The 15217-nt window shown below is 37.4% G+C and overlaps 1 protein-coding gene across 19 annotated transcripts in view; it reads left to right on the top strand.

Moving 5' to 3' along the window:
• NFIA (nuclear factor I A) overlaps window positions 1-15217 on the top strand; it is a 390456-nt gene that overhangs the window by 168632 nt on the left and 206607 nt on the right. The gene's annotated exons all lie outside the window — the stretch shown is intronic.

The raw sequence follows: 15217 nt of genomic DNA, 5'->3' as shown, positions 1-15217 counted from the left end.
GCCTCCTGTTCATGGCTCTGTCTCCAGGGCTCACAAGAGTGCTGGGCACACAGTAGTTGCTTGATCCATATTTGTTGGTTTTATCTGTGGAATGATATGCTGACTAAATGATGAGAGTATATTATTAAGGAATTTCAGTTGAGTTTCCATTTCCTCGGTTGCTAGATTTGTAATATTTTAATCAGCATATGTCAACATTTTTTCAATTATTTCAGATTTATCAGTGACATCTGAAGTTCCACTCACTCTTTTGCAATCACTAGTTTCTTGGGACGTACAATTCTTAGGAAAAAATGATTTAGACTACAAGAATTTAGGAATTTTAGGGGAAAGCTAGAGCTCATTTACTTTAATAGCCCTAAAGATGAGAAAAATGAGACCCAGGTTTACGGAGCTTTTGACAATCGATTCTGGATCCCAGATTTCCTGATTCTGAACCTGGTGTTCTTTTTTTGGATATTAACCCAAATACCTTAAAGCTTTTCCTCTCTGTTGCTCTCACTTTTGATCTCTCATTTGTGAATACTTTCTTTAGACCAAACAGGGAATAATAAAGTACTCCAGGAGAGGGGAACTCAGAGGTGAACTTCACATGGAAATGTTACAGGCCTGCTGCAAGGTGCAGCCAACAAAAAAAAGCGAGCTGGCAATCTGCCTTCCACGCAAAGGTTATTTTTCTTATTACAACAAAACTAATTAGTGGATTTTCTAATGTAAGAAAATGTTGCTGTTAGTAAAAGTTTCCTCTGTGCCAGAAAGCAGATGGTGGCAGTGAACAGTGTTTTCTTTTGCCAGGTTTTGTATATGCTTTCTAAACCTGCAAGAGATTTTGCTTTTCCAGATTCAGATTTCTGATCTTTTTTATTTTTAAACAGAAATAGAAACTTATATTTAAATGTACTTGCATCATGTGGTCTGTTTGACATATCATGGTTCCTTGAAAATGTTGAGTAACATTTGATGTTCTGCATGAATTTCTTCTCGAAGAGTCTTGGGACTTCTTAATGTTGTGCTATACTTTCCTTACGGAAATCCAGAGGTCGTGCTTTGAGAGCGCCACAGTAGGGAGTTTAGGTGGGGTTATGAAAAGCAGTGTAGCAGATTTTCTTTATGTGGCAAAAGAAAAAAAAGATTTTCTTTTTTCTTATTTTGGTTTTTTATTTTTTGCTTCCAATCACTGTGTAAATACCAGCTTTTCTCAGTAAAGTTCCTTAGAGCCTGCCTCTATTCATGATGACGTCAGGGTTTGTATACAATTTTGAATAATTCATTTCCCTATCTACTGCCGGTGAGATGTTACACTCTTCCTGTTAATTTAAAATAGTCTTTTTGCCTAATGTTTTTTATGAAATTCCTTCCAAATAGGTTTGTTCAAAGTCTTCCCCTTTGAAGTCTAAGCATGTCAGGACAATACCAACATGGCGGCATTAAAACAAAGTGCTTTCTGATTTTAAGACCAGGTGGGAGAACATGTGACTACAATAGTGTGATGTGAGGCTGTTTTGTATGATAAAAACTTAAGACTCTGTTGACTAAGACTTTAGAAAATTTCCCCTTTCTACAGGACATCCATTTAGAGGAGAAAAGGAAATCATTAAATTGTTAGACGAGTTGCTAAAGTGTAGAATAAAGATGGAAAATGAAAACCAGCCCAGTGATTTTTTTTTTGGAGATCATTTGGATAAATATAACAAGAAATTATTGCCCCAAATTTACTAAATGGAAAAGAATTACGAAATTCTGTGCTGTTCTTGGAGGTGGTAGCCAGACTTAAAGGAAATAACGGAGGCCTTCATCCCTTCTTTTACAGCATTCCCATGTTAAGCTCTGCTATTGTTCCAACCATCCCCCAATACAAACCTGATAATTGAGAGACACCATGCAGGTATTATGTCACCTTTAATTCCTGAATAAACTCTGATTTTTTTTCTTGTAACTTTCCCCAGATCTGTTGCAAATAAGATTTCCTGTCTCATTTGAAGAGCTGCTATTTCTGACCCCTGTTCAAAGATGCCACTTGTTTTGTTACTGCGATTTGTTTTCTTTTTACTATTTCTTCTTTTTCTTTGTTTTCCCCACTTATAATTTGTTTTTAATCTTTTTTTCTTGTAACCAAAAAATAAAATAGGACAGTTTAGAAGGGCCACTGAGCCATTTCAACCAAAAATGATTTAGTCACCTTTTTCTTTGCTTATCTTTCTTACTTATTTATTTATTTATTATTCATGGCTGTGTTGGGTCTTTGTTGCTGCGTGCAGACTTTCTCTAGTTGTGGCGAGCAGGGGCTACTCTTCGTTGCGATGTGTGTGCTTCTCATTGTAGTGGCTTCTCTTGTTGCGGAGCATGGGCTCTAGGAGCACAGGCTCAGTAGTTGTGGTGCACCGCCTTAGCTGCTCCACGACATGTGGGATCTTCCCGGACCAGGACTCGAACCCGTGTCCCCTGCATTGGCAGGTGGATTCTTAACCACCAGGGAAGTCCCGTTCTTTGCTTACCTTAATATTGTAAATCTGAAAAGTCAGAGGTGATATTGAAATCACTCTGAACCCCAGGTTTGGGCCTTGGCTGTGTGAATGCTGCAGGGGGTTAAACATTGCTTCAGGAAGCTCAGCAGGGATAGGGTGTAGGGGTGAGTTGGGGTAATAATGGGGTATGATTGGCAGGTAGAACTACTCGATTTTGTTCTATACACTGGTGCTCCAGCTTCCTCTTGTCTGTAGGCTTCCACTGTGACCAAAAAATTGAAAAAACCATGGAACCCAGAGATTTGTCATTTTTGTTAAATAGAGAACAAACAGATAAACCATTTCCTATTTGTAGAAATCTCCACCTCCTCTCTCCTCCCCTAATAGACTTAGGAAAGTGTTCTCAGAAACACTTCATGTTACCACCACTGGTGGAGATTGGGGGGTTGGGGGGAATAGCTACTCTTAAAAAACAAGTAATATACACTTTAATAAACGATCCAGAGTTGAATGAGTGGAATTCTTAGTCAACATTATGAGCTACCTCAGAACTGAATAGAAGCTCACAATGCCTTGCACACAGTAGGTGCTAAATGTTTGATGAACTGAAATAAGCTTCTTCCCCTAGGAATCACTAATTATTAGTCATTTTTTAAAGTGACAATGGTTCTTGAAAAGTGAATCAGAATGAAGTTCCAGTCACCCACTTAGACTTTTTGATCAGGAGCAGGTGTTGAAGATAGCACCTCTATTAGAAACTTTCCAGAAAACATGATTTTTTTTAAAATCAAAATAAATCCAGGTGGCAAATAAGAAACTTTTTTTTTTTTGTATGCGGGCCTCTCACTGTTGTGGCCTCTCCTGTTGCGGAGCACAGGCTCCAGACGTGCAGGCTCAGCGGCCATGGCTCACGGGCCCAGCCGCTCCGCGGCATGTGGGATCTTCCCGGACCAGGGCACGAACCCGTGTCCCCTGCATCAGCAGGCGGACTCTCAACCACTGCGCCACCAGGGAAGCCCGAAACTTTTTTTTTTAAAGCACATCCCGAAGATAGTTCATTTGCCTAATCCTGTGTAAACTATTACTAGACATTGTATGGAAGACAGTTTAATTTTAGGATTATTACTAAGCAAATTACTCATCCGTACTGAGTTACTGAAATGGAAAATACTTATCCCCCCTTCAACATAACCACAGAAAAGAATGTACATTGCATCCTAAAATGAAAATAAAAATGACAGATAAAATGAACTTCAGATGAAGGTGAAAGCACATAAGCTCAACTGGCACCTAACTGGGTTTATGTGGGTAGGACCCCATGATCTGTGGTGAATTTCTGAAAGCTTTTCTGGATTCAAAGCTACGTAAGTAAATTCATGTGTTTTAATTATCTAGGTTCGTTTTTTTCTTTTTATGTAGGGTGTTTGCAGTTTTCTCATTTGTATCAACTCACACATTTTTGAAATTTTATAATTTAGTATAGTTTTGGTTATAGATTAAAGTTCACTGACTAATCTTTTTAGCATGTTTAACTGCTCCATGGTATAAAGATACACAGAACTTGATGGCTTCCAAGTGTGGTTCAAACATCCAAAGCACTTGAGATTAGCACCATGTGAAGAAATTTTAAAATATTGTACTGCAATTAATTTTAAATAACTTAGCACTGCATATGTCAGGGAGAAAGCCATGATAGAATCCAAATGGAAACTCCTAAAAGTGAAATGATTCAGTACATTTAAATCATTTTATCTATCATAAAGACATAGAAGCAAAACATATATGATTATTTCTACTTGCAAAATGCTTGGGTGAATTTCTAGAGAATCAGCTATCACTTGAACTTTGTTATGATGCTGTGGGAGTCTGAGGACCAGTTTTTGGTTGACCAAATGATAGCTCCCTGTTTTCATGCATATTTGTTAAAAGTCCAGAAACCAAGTTGTTAGGGAAAAGTTATTGTCAATGTGGAAACTGAAAACACATTATTAAAAATATATATATTTTACATTACATATTATAACAACACAGGGATTATGGGCACCAACCCTACACACAGTCAAAAATCCTCATATAACTTTTACTACAGAAAAAAATCTGCTTATACAGTGAACCCGCACAATTCAAACCTGTGTTGTCAGTGGTTGACTGTATATATGAGAAGGTATATCTAAAGTGTTTTTGAGAAAGTATTGTCCTCAATACTAGTCTAAGACCTAGGACCTAGGCTAAATTCTTCAAGGATACCTTATACGGTAGCTCGTGAAACAAAAAGTTTCCTGGTGTTCTGAATTACATAATGGGTTAAGAAATAAAAAGAAAACACTGTTTATTGGCTCCTGTAGTCAGGACTGGCCAAGTCACTGAAGATAAACATTTACAATTCATAGTAGGGTATTTGTCATCATTTATAAGGTAAAGAATTTATAAGGTAAAGATTATTGAACTCATGTTATTTCTAGTTGTACTTATGATCAGCAGCTAATATCACCCAGTCCCTTTTGATGAAATGTGGGTCCCAACCTTGAATGCAGCCAGGAGACCAACAGCCTGATTGCTAATGATCTGTTTCAAATTAGAACTCCAGGGCTGGAAGCAACCTTTACGGGTACCTAACCCCCCTCATTCTGGTCCTGAATCTAGGACCAGAAAGCCAAGCCTATGAGTCCCATAAGGTCTGTTCTCACCATCCAGTCATGCAGTCTCCCCAAAGCCAGAAAATTTACCCCCAAACATCTGTTGACATCTCTCAAGATAGGCCCTATTGTATTTCATGGCCCTGAAAGAGCAATTCTTTCACCCTCTTCAATTCCATTTCAACAAATATCTGTTAGTACGTATATGTTCTAGATACCATGCTCTGTGCAGTAAAAATAATGAGACAAGGGCTTCCCTGGTGGCGCAGTGGTTGGGAGTCCGCCTGCCGAGGCAGGGGACGTGGGTCCGTGCCCTGGTCCGGGAAGATCCCACATGCCGCGGAGCGGCTGGGCCCGTGAGCCATGGCTGCTGAGCCTGCGCGTCCGGAGCCTGTGCTCCGCAACGGGAGAGGCCACAGCGGTGAGAGGCCTGCGTGCCGCAAAAAAAAATAAGTAAATAAAAAAAATAATGAGACAAGAAATAAAAGTAAGTAGTCAATGTGATTCTTTAACCAGTTTCTATACATTAGCAAACGTATGCAGTGTACAGTTAGAGTTATAGCTGCTATAATTTACAAGGCATTTTAAATCATGCCATTCAGTTCTCATAATCTTGAAAGTCAGGCATTTGGAAGATGAGTAAATTGAAATTCAGAGAAGTAAAGGGGCTTGCCCAGTTCCACAAAGCGAATATAAATGGCCAAGAAGGGACCCAAACTCAGGTTTTCTAATACCAAGTCCTCTACCTTTTTCAGTGTACCACAGCTACCTTTGTGAAACAGTCATTTCTGTTAAAGGGAGTACACCAGGCCTGATTAGGAATATTGTCTATGAAATTGTTTCTAAGGGGGAAAAAACCTGATTTTTAAAAACCATTTTGATATTTTACACCATTCCCAACAATGCTAACTATGCAGTAATATACCTTCATCTTTCACTTGAAAGGACTCTGCCTAAACCTCTCTATATCTTACTAGAAAAGTTAATCCCAACCATCCATTCCCACCAACAGTTAGCATCCAGGCTACTGTAAATTCTGTTACAAGGCTACACTTAGTGGTACAGTACTGATTGCGAATGGTAAGAGAATAAAAGCCATTACAAATGTGCACAATAACATGTTGCTGTACATTAATTTCACCAGAGGACAGGACTTAATCAAGAGGGGATGCCACAGAACCTTGATTTTATTATCGTTATTCTGATTGACTGAGAGATCCTTGAGAGCAGAGACCTTGCTTTTTAAAATTTTTGTCACCACGTGCGCAGGGAGAAAGGCTCATAGTAGATGCATTGATGAATGCCTGAACTAATGAATGGAACAAGTAAGCCCAAAGACAAGTTAAGGAAGCAGTGCTTTCTCAGGAGACTCTTCCAGTATCATTTTCCCCTTTGGTTAGTAGTCGTGGTCTGAACATTGGAGCACTGCAGAATCCCAGGCTTCTCCAAAAATCTCTAGCTATCGCTGGTGTTAGGACTCACAGACACACTGATAGTCCCGTTTTCTCAAAAGCTTCAAGGGGGGGAAAAGAAAGGAAAGGAAGAAAGAAACAAGAAAACCCAAACTTCCTGATTTACCCAACCGCAGAATCTTCAGCTTTCTCATTAAGGCGTCTGCATTTTTTAGGCAAATTGTTACTATGCCATTCTCATCATCTTCTTTGACAGCATTATTCTCTGGTTATGGATATGACACGGTCCAGTGATTTGTGAGAGTTTGGTCGTTTAGTCAGTGGATTGAAATCTCTTCCACCATGCTTTTCTCCCTGTGTCCCAACCCTTCCCTTCCCACCCGCCACCAATTCTTAATTCCCTTTCCTCCTTTTTTCCTTTCCAAGCAGGAAAATGTCACAGTAAACCCCACTACCTTGTCATCCAAAATTCCATGGGAGCCTTCGCTCAGGGGGTCTTCTTCTTGAGGCCTTCACCTTACTTTTAGACAGTTGTCATTATCTTTGTATAAAGGTCATAGCTAAATTGAATAAAAGGAAAGCTGTGTTTTCCTGTCGATGCACAAAGGCAGTATTGACTTCCCTAATCCAGTTTGCTGAGGGGTGAGAGAATTAAATTAGATATCTAAGCACAGAAATTGAGAGCCTTTGAAAACAAAGATAAGGAGACAAGACTGTATTTTCCCTTTTCCTGGGAGCTCTGGGCTCAAGATTTTGCAGGTGTGTCATCTGATCCATGGCTTGCATCGATCAAAACTGTGCCAATGCATATTTAATTAGCAAGGGGACCCTGGGTGCATTATAGCCATCATCCCTATATTGAATGGACTGTCAGACTTTCTGCACACTTCTCCACCCCTACCGTCCCCTCAACCCATGCCCCCTCCCTTGCCTCCTTGTTTGGGAAGCTTCTGCATTTTGTCTGAGCAGCTAAAAAGTTTCTTTGTTTTTAGCTGCTGAGGCATACAGCACCACTGAGGAGAATACAAACAAGTAGAGTCCTAAAGTGTTTATTTTGTCTAGGAAGACAAGCTCAACCAATTTGATGCCTTTGGTAAGATTTTCAAACCCTATAGAAAACCAACAAGAAAAATAAAAAGAAATACACTTTTCAACTCTTCATGTTTAGATTTTTTTTAAAAGAGTCAGTTATATTAGGGTTAAAAAAAAAAAGAGGATCCCGGGTTAGAGACTTTAGTAATAGAATAAAAGAATAAACGTTTTACTATTATGATAGAAAAAAGTATATTAAAAAAAACCTCCCTGGTCTTGATCATTAGATAGGGCATGTTAGCAAATTTTTTATTTATCAGTCCAAATTGCATGGTAAAATTCACCATTCTGTCCTGAGGCTATCGTGCCTTTAGGGAATTCAATGAGTGTAGAAAAGTTAAGATAGAAGGTGAGCAAAAGTTAGAGTTGGATGTATTTTTTAAAAGTTTCAAAGGTTTCATAGGAGCGTCTATTGGTGGGGGTCCTTAAAGTGTTGGGAGGTTTGGAGTTTTGCCTCCGACAGGTTATTTCATGGGATTATGGTCACCGTTGATTTTCACACAGGTTACAAAGCCAGACAGAGTGTTGTCTGATAAACAGATGTAAGGCACCAAGTCTGCTAGAATAAAGAGCAACAGACTGTGAGCACATATTTAGGATTCATTTAAACTCATCAGCATAGTCTAGCTCATAGTTCTCTGTCTCTAGTCTACTTTTGAGGTAGCTTCTTGCTGGTAAAGTAACAAGGAATTTTTTTTTTCTTACTACAATTTGCTGTGGAGACTCATGGGAAATTCATTTGCATACATCTTGTTACAAAGACTGACTACTTCCTGGCTTAGACAAAGTGTTGCCTGATAAACAGACTTAACACACAAATGTCTGTCTGGAATAAACAACGGCAAGCTGAGATTTAAATTTCCATTATCAGAGATAATCTCTTTCCCAGTATATTGGAATTAAGAACGTTTACTTTAAAACCAGGGCTGTGATGCTGATGTTTTCTACCAGAATCATGTCATGTGTCGGCTGGGGTTGATTTTTTTAAAAGAAACAAAAATGTATATGGATGGGAAGATTTATATTGCAGAGGTAAAAGTACATTTCTTTTTGGGGGACCTTACAGTTTCAAAATCAGGTCTTCTTGCATTATTTTATTTGATCCACACAACAACTCTATTAAATTAGGCAAAATAGTCATTAGTGTTCCCATTTTACAGGTGAAAAAAAACGAGATCCAGAGTTAAATTATATAGCTCAGATTTTTTTAGGATTCCATCTTTGTGCCTTTTCATACTTCTTTCAATAGTGAAATATGAATGCAAAAAAAGTTAATCCTTAGAATACTAACTGAACTTAAATAGCCATGATTATCCTCAGCAGAGATCATTTTATTATTTTAATGAAATTTTTTACAGATATCCAGACACATGAAAATAATGTGTATAGACTATAACTAAATTATGCATCATTTTCATTTGACACATTTGTTTTTATAGTATGAAAGTATACAGGGAGTTTTTCTACTTCCAGTTGTATAGATTGACTACATAAGTAATCTTCAAGTATATTTTCTTCTAAGAACCCCAAGGACTTACTGTTATAATTAATTTTGTTTGTGAAAAAAGTGACTCAAAAGGGGAAATTGAGCACAATTCTGATATGCAGTAATGTTATGGCTTTTTAGGCAGGTCTTTGTTTACTCATGAGTGGGTAGGTAACCAGGTTGACTCACTAATGTGAGTTCTGAATTGATCAACAGATCACCATCACATGTTAACACAGCTCCTGTTATGAGAAAAACAAAATTCAAAGTGGTTATGTCAATTTTAGTTTATTTTAGTCAGAGACCCTTGTCAAAGAAAATACGAGAAATTATAAATTTAGTCAGAGTATCGTGCTTACATATCTTTTATAATCACCACATTCTTGCCATTGACTTCACTTATAACTTTGCTGAAAAACCCGATGATGACTGGAAATCAGCCTCATGCGAAGACTGAAGGTGTTTAAAGATTGAGTCATTTGGTCTTTACTTTCAGAGTGACTGAATTTGTAATTTTCAAAGCTTAGAAATGATTCCCCCTCAGTGTCATAACACAACAATGGTGAGACCATTTTACTTTTTCCTCAACGTGTTAAAACTGTGTATCATTCCACAACCTCCCTGTGCACGTAGCCAAATAACACGTTTATGAGTAGGTGATAAGACAGTTGAATCACTCTTCAACCTAAACAGTCTCATCATCAGACACAGCCCTGACTAAACAGATGGGCCTTGAATACCAGCATTAATGCCAAAAAGTCTAATGCCTGCAAATTTAATATTTCACAAATTCTTCTTCCGAAAGGCATGTAAAAAAAAAGTTTTAAGAAAGAAAATGGTAGTCATCTAGATTATATAACGCTTTTAAGTTCCGACCCCGAAAATGCCATACCCGGGAGTGGCTAAGGGGTGGATCTCCCGAGCAGCTGGCAGCCCCCGGGGTGGTCTGGTGGAGCCCTTCCAAGTCTCTGCTGCGTGAACACAGCCTTCCCGCTCGGATTCGGATTAGAGGATTCAAGGGCCAACGTGTACAAACTAGCCTGGTCCTTTTGGAATTAGGGTTTTCCTTCTGCCCCATCTCCCCACCTCCCTTCTGGTGAAGAAGGATTTGCTGTGCATACCTTGATTACTGCGGTTATCATGACACACGCAATTCTAGCTTACTGGGAAAGTTACACAGATCAAATTTTGTATTTTAAATACAGTAAAGATAAGACTTCCCATTTAAAGAACCATGGAGTGTTTCCATTTTCAAAGATAAGAAAACTTTTATGGTGTGACTCACCTCATAATTTGTTTTAAAAACCAGGTTATTGTGTATTTGTTTTTCATTAAGTAGGCCACAGTCATGTACATTAATTACCATTAAATATTGGTTTGATTGTTTACTGAGCTTAAACGATTTATCCATTCTCTGAAAATGCTGATGGTAACTGAAGATTTTTGGTGGTCCAGATCTAATGATAGTATTACAAAATTCTGTTTGTTCTTTGCCAGACCATGATGGATACTGTTATATGTAGTGGATGGTATCGTGTTCATCAGCTTTACTCGTAAGCCCCAGATTGTATATACATATGTGCACCTGTGAAGTGACATTCTGCATCTCAAAGGTTTTTAAAATATTTCCTCACACCTCAGTCTTTAAGGTCATGGTGGTACTGGAAAAAATAGACAATGTTCCTAAAGTTTATAAAGTACTACAGTAATATTTCTTTTATAACTGCAGCTATGAGAGAGACTAATAAGCAAAATGTGACTATTATAGCCATTCTTCTAGATTTCCTTACTGTAATAAACATCTTACGGTACTGAATGATCAAAATAGAGTAATTCTAAGCCTTATACTACTAATCTGAAATAGATTTCAATAACATCATGGATGTAGAAAAATGAATCTTGGATTCTTTGGCTTGACTCTTTTGCAAACTCCTCATCTTCCCAAACCTCTGTAAGAAAAAGAAGAATCTACCTAAATTTTAAAAATCTTTAAGTGCTACAATCCTAGGGGGTATTTATTATATTCAGAGTACAATCACCCTATTCCTTATTGTCTTTTACCTCAGGAATGTTCCTGACACTTCATTTATTTGCAGGAAAGTATTCATTCCTAACTTTGCCTTTTCTTTTTCACACTATGAAAAACAACTTCATCTCTTTTTGGCGGCACTTTCACTTTCTTTCACTTGACTAACTCGTTTTTGTTTCTGGATGCCTTCTGATTTCTTCGTATCACCTTTTAATTTGGGAGATTTAAAACTGGACACAAAATTCTGAGAGAGACTTTGCAAGCTTCATCCTTAACCAAATCAATATGCATGTAGGGAGGTTGAACTTAGGTGAAATTATTTTTCCCCTGGAACCTGAATTTGTACTTTCATGGTCCATAGACTTTTGTTGATATCATGTTGACTGAATAGGAATTACATTGGTTTGTTTCGGGGTGGGAAGGGTTCCCCACCACTGCGTGGCTGCTCTTCTTTTATCAGCTGTTCACAACAGCAGTTGTTAGGATTTTGAGTTCCTCTTCGGGCATCAGAATATGGCAGCTTTCTCTTATCTTTGTGTTTCTTTGAATGTGCGAAATATTCCTGCCATCCATCATTTTAGCCTGCACACATTTCTGGGGGGCCTTTTATGTGTCAGACACCACTCTCAGCTCTTACTATTCTAAGGAGCCTCTTGTGGGTGTGTCGGCCAGGGGATCAGAGGAGGTGATTTTCTGCAACTTCTAAACGCTGTGCAAGATTTCCTACTCACGAGCCAGAGGGATGTGCCTCTCTCTTCCTTGCCAGGTCCCACGAAGGGGGATATGAAGCAGAAATAAAGACCTTTTCTACCCTCCTTTTTCATTTCATAAGTCCCAATCTGCTTTTAGGTGTGAATTTAGTATATTTTCAGTCACTGGCAGTGGTTCAGCATTAGAAAGCTGAACAACAAGTGAAAATTCATCTCTTTAGTTCAGCGGTTATCAGATCCTTAGCTGGGCCAGGTACCCTTGGAAGGTACTGGGGGTAAGGCTAGAGGAAGAAAGGAATTCTTTTCTTATGGAGCTCAGATTCTCATAGGAGATCATTGAAGAGTACCTTAGTGCAACATAATGTAAGTCACATTGTAAGAGATGTATGGCCAATAAAAGAGGAATCAGAGAGGAAAAGTTTAATTCTGGGTCGAGCACAAGGAAGATTTAACAACATTCCATCTTTGCATCACGCCCAGAGAACAGAAAATACGTGGAAGCGATGTCTCTATTTTTGCCTGACCAGTTTTACCATATTGACATGCTTTTGTCACTCTTCACCATACCAAAAGGAGTATTCTCTGAGGTTCCAAGTTGAAGGGGAGCAGAATTGAGGTTAGGGGGACTGGATCCATGCATAAGTAGCAAATCCAGTACAAGGTTTCTGTTCCTGCAGTGCACATGCTTATGGAAGCAGAGGCTAGTGTGTAGGCATTAGGATTTATTTTATTCCTTTCCCTAGTGATTATATTGATAGTGAAATATCTTTGTCTGAGTACTCCAGCAATATAGCTGTAGGCGCCATAAAAATGCATAGGTAGATGACTACCAGTTCAATTAAGAGGTCTCAATCCAGCCTCCTATATGAAAACCCTGTCAATTTTAGGTTTAAATTTCTGCTCATAAATTTTTTACAAACCAGAAGAAAAATTGCTTTTCTTTTAGGTTAAGTTGAAGTCTAAGGTTCCTTAAACAAAAAACAAATCCCTAGATGGAAAAAAAACTGATAATCCTAATATACTTCCTCACAACAGCATTTCCAACTCCATCATTTAAACACATTTTAAATTATATTCTCTTCATCGTAATATACAAATTTTCTGGCTTTCAACCAGGGAACCAGAGAAAATCACTGCTGTGGGAGACTCAGATACAGGAAGGGCACCCAATTCTATGCAGGTGGTTCTTTTTCTTCTGGGGCCTCTAATTATTTCAGGTGGTGGGAATCAAAAGACCATGTGATAATTGTCCCCAAAAGTAAGACATAAAGTTACCTTGGCTTCTGACAAGTCTCTACCAGGTATTTAAAACAGAAAAGTAACTTAGTTGCTAACCTTCGTGATAGTGTTTTAGTGCAAATGCTTAAGAAAGAGATCTTTCATTTGTATCAATTATGTATGGGTAGAAATTAATTTATAATTCTGGTTATCTGGTCGGCTCCGTACTTAACAGCATTGGTGACCTTTTGCAATACCAGAGAAAGTATCCATGTGTTCTCAGCAAAGAATTGCACCAGCACTGGGTCATTTCGTTCCTTGTTGGTTCAAAATAGAAACGGCATTCAACAGCCCATGGTAGAAAATAATTACCTAAGTCTTTAGATCATTTAACTTTTCTTGTAGCTCTTTGGCCTTCCCTATCCATTACCAAGATGGTGTATTTTAGTATGCAGTCCTCTGGTGGAGAACAGTATCCTCAGCTTTTGAATAAAAGTGGAGAAATTAAATTCCGTTTTCAATTTGGCTAGATGCCTTCTCCAGTGTTTGTATCTGAGCTTTCACAAGAGTGCTGCGGCCCCTTTCAGACCAACTCTGAGCTGTTTTCCTGCCACTCAGTCATTTGCTGTTTGTTTGCTTCTTTTTCTGTGGTTTGGAATTTTAAACTTTCTTTGAACGTATCTATTGCCATCTTTTGCTGCTGTTCATGTTTTCTATAATTATGCTACCTTTCTATAAATATAGGGTGACAAACGTAAAAGAAAATTTAAAAGGACAAAGGAGTCCACTTTTAGATTATTAAAACAATTGTTTGAATCACTCATTATTTTTTTACCTTAGCTTAGTATTAATAGTTAAATATCAGAAAAGTAATTGGCTATGGTATATTTAAATTAATTGAGATAAAAAATATTTTTCTTTTTGTAAAGTGATTAATCGTAAAGATATTACATCAAGAAAAAGAATATTGGCTAAGCTATCATATAGAAAGTTAGGTTTGCCAGTCTTATTCCAAAGAAAATGTTCTATTTGGCAAAATTTTATGTATCTATTCTGGGACATGATCAGGAAGAATTTTAACTTTCCCTAAGACAAACTTAGATATTTTCTTTAATTTTAATAGTGGATATTAATGGTTTAAAATTTTCTATTACAAAAATAATGAAGGTATGCCTTTCTCCTAAAACATGCTGAATTACTTCTAAGAACGTTGAATTTGTAATTTTTAATGGCGAAATTACAGGATATTCCCTTAGAAAAAGAGAAGGTAGTCCTGCCGTGTTTTTAAATCATTTGCTATAAAAATAATGTTAATTTATGGAGTTAAAATTTCAAATGTAATCCGATATAAATTGTATTCCAATTTTCAGTGCAGATTTTGTATTTAACTTTGTGGTTCATTTTGAAGAATTTGTCTAAAGTTTTTTGACCTGTAATGCTTTTTGTTTGTGTCTTCACTATGGCTATTGTTACATTATGATAAAAGCTATCACTTTGCCAGACAAATAAAAATTCAAAATTTCACATCATTTGTTATTTGAACCTTTGAATCAATCTAGAATTTTTTCTCTAGTTACCAGGTTAAGAGCATCTGAAAATTTTTAAATAGACATTTAAAAAATAGTACTTCCCAATAATTAAAATCTTCATTTGCCTAAAAGCAGGGGGCCTTTCTTAAAGTAATAACTTAGCGCTTCTCTCGACCTAGGGTCACTAGTAGTGCTGCTACCTTTTGCAGTATCTCCAAGAAAGAGAATGCTAAAACTGTAACTCTGTTGAAATAGAATTAATATTTTCAATTTAATCACAGTTAAGTGTCATGACCTTTTGGATCTTGCATTGAACTTCTTGCTGAAATGTGGTCAAATTTCAGGCAGCCCATTCTAACCCTGTGAAGTCAAGGTAAAGTTCAGATCCAGGCTTTCCACAGATACAGAGATTTTTCTGAAACTTTTTTTTGCTTGTTTTTTGATAATGTTATATATTGTTTCAAGTCTCAGAAAATGCTTTACATAAAAAACTCTCTCCTTGACATATTTTGCCTTTTTTCTCCTTTCCCCCCAAAATGTATCATAAGTATTCCTACTTCTAATTCTGTGAAATTTTTTGATCTAACTTAATTTTATCTCATCTTAAAATTAAATATTACTTTATTTTAAATTATCTCAT

Source organism: Delphinapterus leucas, chromosome 1, assembly GCF_059928025.1.
Source record: "Delphinapterus leucas isolate spDelLeu-1000000601 "Yukka" chromosome 1, BTC_Dleu_Yukka2, whole genome shotgun sequence".
NCBI classification, from domain to species: Eukaryota; Metazoa; Chordata; class Mammalia; order Artiodactyla; family Monodontidae; genus Delphinapterus; species Delphinapterus leucas.
This window is presented reverse-complemented; position numbering and strand designations above follow the sequence as displayed.